This window comes from Mustela erminea, chromosome 14, assembly GCF_009829155.1.
Source record: "Mustela erminea isolate mMusErm1 chromosome 14, mMusErm1.Pri, whole genome shotgun sequence".
NCBI lineage: Eukaryota > Metazoa > Chordata > Mammalia > Carnivora > Mustelidae > Mustela > Mustela erminea.
In genome coordinates this window covers 16560444-16568667 of record NC_045627.1, presented here as the reverse complement: position 1 = coordinate 16568667, position 8224 = coordinate 16560444, and positions in this window count along the sequence as shown.

The following is an 8224-nucleotide window of genomic DNA, read 5'->3' as shown; positions in this document are numbered from 1 at the left end:
TCCCCTGGTCATTACTCAACCCTGCCTTTTTCACCCAACCCTTTGATCTGTTTTATGTTTTACAATTTTACCCTTTTCCGAATGTCAATGGCATTATATAATATGTATCTCCTGAGTTTGGCTTATTTCACTTAGCAAAATTCATTTAAGACTCATTTGTGTTAAAAAAAAAAAAAAAGACTCATTCATGTTCTTGGTCCTTTTCTCAGATCAGCTCCTTTCTCCACTCTTTTCATTTCACCCACGCTATTATTATGTACCCTATGTCACAACACTAGCAGATAAACAGTCTGAACGATTGAATCTTAACCGTGTAGTAGCTCTGTGTATGGGATTTCTAGATGTCTTCAAAGCCTCTGATAGAGAAGGTATAATTGTATCCAAGTTAGGTTTGTAACAGTTCTCAGTAGCCTTGATTTAAATTTATGGAAGGTCTGACCTGAGAGTCTATGGAATAACAAATACATTGGCACTGTGGGCCTGCGTGACAATTCCAGCTAAAATGAATTTGCCCCTCAGGTGTCTTTCTCATCTATGTTAGAAAAGCACATCTTGGGAAGTAAGAAGGAGGAGTCTCTAAGTATATGTTAGTTGGAGAGAACCCTACAACTATTTGAGGTTCTTTCTTTTTTCTTTTTCTTTCTCTTTTCTTTCTTTATTTTTTCTCTTCTTTCTTTTTTTTTTTTTAAGTAGGCTCACTGCAGGGCTGAACTCATGACCCTGAGATCAAGACCTGAGCTGAGATCGAGTCGTTTGCTTAGCCAAACAAACCACCCAGGCACCTCTGGAGTGAGTTTTGAGAAGAGTGTAGTTCCCAGAGAGGAGCAGATCCTAGGTTTTCACAGGCGTGTTCAGAACAAGTGAGATTTGAGAATATTGCCCTATTCAGAAGCTCCCAGGCTGCCTAATGGAGAGAAGCCTGGACCAGGGCAGCTGGGCTGGAAGGAGTGAAGGATGGTTAGATGTCCTGGGAAATAGAACTGCGCTGGAGGCATTCCAGGGATTTGCGGGAAAGGGCCTTAAAACTAGATGTGAGTCAGTTTTGTCTCACCAATCCCAGTTCAACCCCTACTCTTTGTTTTGTGCTCCCTCTTCCCAGATTCTGAGCTCTGCTTACACAATGAATCTGGCATTTAAAGATGTGCTGTTGAGTTCTTTACAAGACAGCAGTACAAGGAGAGTTACCTATTTTTCTTCTTGAAGGTTGAGAAGAAATTGGTGCTGAGAATGTAAGTGAATTTCCCTGTCTTTGTGTTGGGGCAGAACCCAGAGGAAACGTTGAGTTTTCCTACCCCAGTCCTGTACTGACCACATCACCACTGGTTTAAAAAAAGATAGCCATTTGAGAAACTGCAATGCTTTAGAAAAACAAAAGGTACACTCACTTGAAAGTGCCTCCATCCTTTTTTTCTTAGCTTTGGTTGCCTTCTCTAACTTGAGTAAACAAGGAAATGCAGATGTAACAAATTTTGTTGTACAACCTTTGCTGAAGGTTTCGTGTTCCTTCATTTAGCGTATTTTAATTTGCTTAACCAAATTTTCTCATTTTTAAAATTTCTTTGAAACAGAACAGAGGGGTACAGACATTGTTTAAAAATGTCCTAGACAATAGTGTTTTTAAACCATAGAATGGGGCCCGAGAATTTTCGTTTTGAACAAGGTTGCAGGTGATCTTGAGGTCTGTAGACCAGTAGCATCGGATCAGCAGATCAATAGGGCAAAGTTGGCGTGCGCGCACACACACACATCATATAAAGTTAGATAGTTATCAAACTTGCAAATATTTCAGACTTTTAACCATGACTCCCCACACACTCCCTCCCCACCCCCCACCCCAACCCCCCAAAAACATGCATAGAGCATCCCTATTCCTTCCGGAGCCTAAAAACTTTCTGGCATCGAGAGCTGAATAAAAAACTTCTGTTTCTCTTTATATAAATGATGAACAACCTTCTTGTGGCAAACCACAAACTAAATGCCTATAATTATTCTTCAGTGGGAGCAAAAGACGGATTACCAAGCAGAACCCAGTTAATGAGGTTTTTTAGGAGAAGGTATTACTAAAGCCCATGTAGAGAGCTTTCCCCTGGTCTTGGTTTGTTTTTGTTTTCCCTTTACAAAGCCTCGAATTTTTATAGAATAAATTGACCGCACGTCCTTAAAATAACTCCAAAATTGTCAGACCCTGGCAACCACTAATCTACATTCTGTCAGTATGGACTTGGATCTTCTGGATCTTTTGTAGGAGTATAGTCATACAAAATGTATATTTTATTTGTGTGTTTCCTTCACCTTGTGTAATGTTTTTAAACTTCATCAAATTGGAGCATGTTACAGGCTTCATTGTTTTTCTTTTCTGGCTTTATTAAGGTATATTTGACAAAACTATAAGGTATGTAGTGAACATTGTGATGATTTTGATATTCATATACATTGTGAGAGGATTCCTCCCATCTAATCTAACACATCCATCACCTCACATATTTCTTTCTTTCTTTGTTTTTGGGTTTGGTTTTCTTTTTTTTGGTGAGATTATTTAAGCTCTGCAGTCAACAGATTTTAATTGTGATATCAGCTGTAGTCACCGTGTTATACATGAGATCCTCAGACCTTCGTTTTATAGCTAAGTGTACCTTTTTACCAAGCCTTCATTTCTTTTTATCATTGAAGAATATTCCACTGTGTAGATGGATCCGAGTTCTGTTCATCCACTTACTGGTTAACGGGCATCTGGCTTGTTTCTGCTTTACCGCTGTTGTGAATAATGAGCTCTGAACATTCATGTGCAAATTTTGGTAGAATACATGTCTTTGGTTCTTCTGGGTATTTACTGAGAAGTGAAAATGCTGGATCATGTATTAGTTGTAGTTTTAAATTACCGCAGGACCGCCTGTTTTTCACAATGTGCATAATTTTATATTTCCACCAGCAATGCATGAGAGTTTGTTTCCTCTCTTTATTGACAGCACTTGTTGTCTTATTATAGCCATCATAGTGGATATGAAGTAGCATGTCATTATGGTTTTGATTTGCTTTTCCTTAATGTCTAATGAGTACCTTTTCGTGTGCTTGTTGGATATTTGTATATCTGCTTCGCAGGCATGTCCATTAAATCCTTGGCCTGTTTTTAATTGGATTTATTGAAGAGTATTTTGGGGAATAGATTTTTATCACATATGTGATTTTCAAATATTTCTTCCTGTTCTGTGAGTTGTCTCTTCATTCTCTTGAAAGTATATCCTTTGATTCACAAAAGGTTTTAATTTGGTAAAGTCTTTTTTATCTCTTTTCCTTTGTTGTGTTTGCCTTTGAGGTCGTATCTAAGAATCTGTTGTCATTCTAAGATCATGAAGATTCACTCTTCTATTTTTCCTAAGAGTGTTATTGTTTCTAACTCTCACATTTAGGTCTTTGATCTATTTTGAGTTAATTTTTGTATATGATATGAGGAAGGGGTCCATTTTCATTCATTTGCATGTGGATATTCAGTTCCAATACCATTTGTTGAAGGGACTCATTTTTTCTCCCATTGAATGATCTCAGCACCCTTGTTGAGCATCAGTTGACCATAGGTGTATGGGTTTGTTTCTGGACTCCCACTTCTGTTCATTTGTGGATATGATAATATCCTTATGTAGATATTATCATGCTTTTCCTTGTGTTTGATACTGTAGCTTTATAGCAAGTTTTTTTTAAAAGATTTTATTTATTTATTTGACAGAGGGAGAGAGATCACAAGTAGGCAGAGAGGCAGGCAGAGAGAGAGGAGGAAGCAGGCTCCCCGCTGAGCAGAGAGCCCGATGTGGGGCTCGATCCCAGGACCCTGGGATCATGACCTGAGCTGAAGGCAGAGGCCTAACCCACTGAGCCACCCAGGCGCCCCTTATAGCAAGTTCGAAGTCAGGAATGTAAGTTCTTCAGTTTGTTCTACTGAACAAATTTTCTTGACAAACTTGTCAGGATTGTTTTGGCTGCCTTTTTTTTTTTCTTGAGATTTATTTATTTATTTGAGAAAGAGCGAGAGCGAGAGAGAGCACACACAAGCAGGAGGTGCAGGGAAAAGAAGAATTTCTAGCAGATCTCTTGCTGACCCCGACATGGGGCTCGATCTGACGACCCCGAAATCGCGACCTGAGCTGAAATCGAGTGCTGGATGCTTAACCAACTGAGCCACACAGGTGGCCCTGTGTTTAGAATTTAATATTGTGTTTAAGATCTATCCAAATTGGTTACTTCATTCCTTTTAATATTCTGTTATGACAGCATACATTTTAGTTGTCTGTTTCTTATGTCATTTCTGTTTATCATTATTATGAATTATTGTGCAGTGACCATCTTTTACTTTTTCTCTCCCTGTAGAAGAGCAAGCATTTCAAGTATTCTGTAGTGTACACACATGATACATATTGTTGGGTCAGAGAGACTAAGCATTTCCAGTGTCAATTTATGCTGCCAAATTGGTCTAAGTGACCATATGACTCCCACCAGCTGTTAGGTGACAGGACAGCTTTCTTTGTCTCCTTGTTCACAGTTGATACCGTTATTTCAAAATTATGGCCAGTCTGATGAATGATGAAAACCTTATTGTTTTGATTTGTATTTCTCTGATTTTGGATAGGATTGGGCCTTTCACTTTTCTTCTGTGAAATGTTGATTTACATGTTTTGTATAGTTTTACATACTTTTCCGTTAATTTTGTTCTGTATTTCTTACTGATTGATAAATATCCTTTATGAGTGTTGTATAGTAATCTTTGTTCTATTCATTGTAAATATGTTCTCCAGAGTTTGTCTTATTTTTTCACTTTGTGGTATTATTGGTAATATGAAAGTTTTACATGTTGATGTGGTCAGATTTGTGAATCTTTTTTCCACAGTTTTGTTTTGTTTTTTGGTGGTTTTTTTGTTTCATTTTGTTTTGTTTGTTTCAGTTCTCTTATCCTTCAGTGTATTCCCATTGTGGCACATAGTCACATTCCTGTGTCTTAAACTTAGCAGGTATTTCCTCTCTGAGGTATACCATCAAATTGAGACACAATTTGATTGATTTCTTTCATTTGCTCTTTGTTTTTAGGGTTTTGTTTTCATTTTGATTATTATTTTTGTATAAGCATTAAAAATATTTAAATTTTTCTAAAGATGGATTGTGAATATAAATTTAGCAAAGCATATTCAGAGATCAGTCTGGCTTCTCTCTGTCCCCTTACCCTACTCCTGCCCTTACCCAATGTGGGTAGCCATTTTTTAAAGTTTTTATTTTTTATTTTACTCATTTATTCTTTTAAAATATTTTTATTTCTTTATTTGACAGACAGAGATCAAAAGTAGGAAGAGAGGCAGACAGAGTGGGATGGGGGATGCAGGCCCCCTGCTGAGTAGAGAGCCTGATGTGGGGCTCCATCTCGTGACCCCGAGATCATGACCTGAGCTGAAGGCCGAGGCTCAACCCACTGAACCACCAGGCGCCCCCAAGTTTTTATTTTAATTCCAGTAAAATCAACATACAATTTCATATTAATTTTAGATATGCAATATAGTGATTTTCATTTTGTTATTTTTAATATAAGAAGGCCCATATGTAGATCTTTGTCATATTGTACTTGATTTTAACTTAAACTTTCTGGGTTTTCTTTTTTTAAAGAGTCTATTTATCTGACAGACAGTGAGAGAGGGAACACAAGTAGGGAGAGTGCAGGAGGGAGAAGCAGGTTTCCTGCAGAGCTGGGAAGGATGCTGGTATGATCCCAGGAACACGACCCAAGCTGAAGGCAGACACTTAATGCCTGAGCCATCTAGGCACCCAGTCTTTTTTGTTGTTGTTTTTTGTGGTTTTTTTTTTCTGTTTTTGTTTTTTAAGATTTTATTTATTCATTTGAGACAGAGAATACAGAGAGAGAGCCTGAGCGGTTGGGGAGGCACAGGGAGAGGGAGAAGCAGGTGTGCTGGCAGCCAGATGCTGACTCTGGCTGGATCCCAGGACCTGAAGGCAGACGCTTAAGCATTTGAGGCACTGAGGCGCCGCTAACTTAAACTTTGCTTTGTCACTTAATAATGTACTATGGAATTCACTCCGTAGTGCCACAAAGAGATATTCCTCAGTTCCTTTTCCAGTTGCTTAGCACTTCATGGTGTGAGTATAACATAACACATTCAACGAGTTTATTAGTAATCAATATCGGGGGTGTTTTTAGTCTTTTGCAAATATAAATAGTGATATAACCTCTTCTTTGATCAGTGTACCCTTGTGGTTGGTCCCCAGAAGTGGGATTTCTGGGTTAAATGGTAAATTCATGTATAATTTAGCTAACTATTGCCATATTTCACTTAATGGTGGTTAATCTTTTTTGTATTTTGAACAGGATATGAGGATGCTTTTATGCATATAACAAATTAAGTATGTGTGGTTATTCTTTTGGATTTCTGCCAGTCCAATAGGAGGGAAATAGTTCAGTATACTTTTTATTTATATTTTTCGTTTTAAAGGGTAAGCTTGATCTTCTAAGTTTAGTACCATTTGCATTTCTCTTCCTGTGAGTTTTCTCTTCACAGTTCTTGCCCATATTTAGAGGGTTATTGTTTTTTTCCTTTTTAGAAATTCTTTATATAGGGACCCTAACCTTTTCTTTGTCATGTAAGTTGCAGACACTTAATTCTGGGTTGTCATTTTTCTTTTGATTGTGGTTTTTCTTTTATTTTGTAGAGGACTCGATTGGTTGGTTGTTTATAATTTTATGTGGTCAGGTCTGTCAGTATTTTATTTTATTGCATCTGGATTTTTACAAGTCTGATGCTCTAGTGACTGAACTATGTGAGCTCTGCATCTGAATTTTTAGTCATGGTTAGGAAAGTTTTATTCTTTCTTAAGTTATGGGGGAACTCACCCATGTTTTCTTCTAGTACTTACATAGCTCTTACTTTTTATTATTATTATTTTTTTACATTTAATCTTGACCAGTCCATTTGCAGTTGTCCTGATGTATAGACAAGAATGAGTTAGGAGTAGGTTAGCTAAGTTTCTTAGGCATTAATGCTGCAATCAAGGTGTTGCTTGGGACTCCTTATCTAAGGCTTGGTTGGGTTCCCATCTGTACATATGTGGCAGAATTTCCTTCTGGACAGCCGTAGGATTCACAGTAGCTTGTTTCTTCTTTGAGGTCAGAAGAAGGGTCTCTGGTATTTTACGTTCTTTAAAAGACTCACATGAGGGATGCCTGGGTGGCTCAGTTGGTTAAGGGTCTGCCTTCGGCTCAGGTCCTAATCCCGGGGTCCTGAGATCAAGTCCCATGTTGGGCTCCTTGCACGGCAGGGAGCCTGCTTCTCCCTCTGCCCCTCACATGAGCTTGTGTGCTCATGCGCTCTCACTCTCTCTCTCAAATAAATAAATAAAATATTAAAAATAAATAAATAAAAGACTCACATGATTAGGTCAGGCCCACCCAAGTAAATCTTCCCTTTAGGCCAAAGTCTAATGATTAAAGGATCTCATTTATACTTGCAAAATCTGTTTTGGCGTAGAATGTATCACAATCACAGGGACTTAAGTCTCTTCCATTTAAGAGGAGTTTATGTCACGTTGTTGGATCCATTGGAGGTCGTCATCTTAGATTCTGCCTGCCATAATTAATGTGAGTTTATCCATCCTGTTTCCAAGGTAGCTTTGGTTATTCTTGGCCATTCAAGTTTCTATGTAAGTTTGAGAGTAAGCTTAATCAGTTTCCACAAAAAAATTATCTGATAAGATTTTAATTCTGATTGTCTTCAATTTATAGGACAATTTGTGGAGAAATAAGATATTTTTGTAATATTAAATTGTCCAAGCCATGAATATAATGTATTCATTTGTTAGGTATTCTTTGTTTTTTTTTTTTTTTCCTCAATAATACCTTATACATTTCTGGAAAATAGTCTTGTTTTTCCTATTAACCAATTTTTAGTGTATGACATGAACATGGATTAACTGTTTGTTTTGATAACCTGGGAATGATATGTCTCTGTTTCTTCATGCTATATTTTCCACAGTGGTCATTTCATAAATGGGTGGTATAAAACGTATGAACTGTATAAGACAGTCAATTCAGTTATGGGAAGAAAATATTTGAGTATCTCCCTATATTTATTGTAATCCATAAAAAGAAGAATGAAGAAATCCAGTATGCAGTGAAATGGATATACACATTAATGTACTGTAATTATGTAATGTGATAAATACAGCTGCATTGGCATCA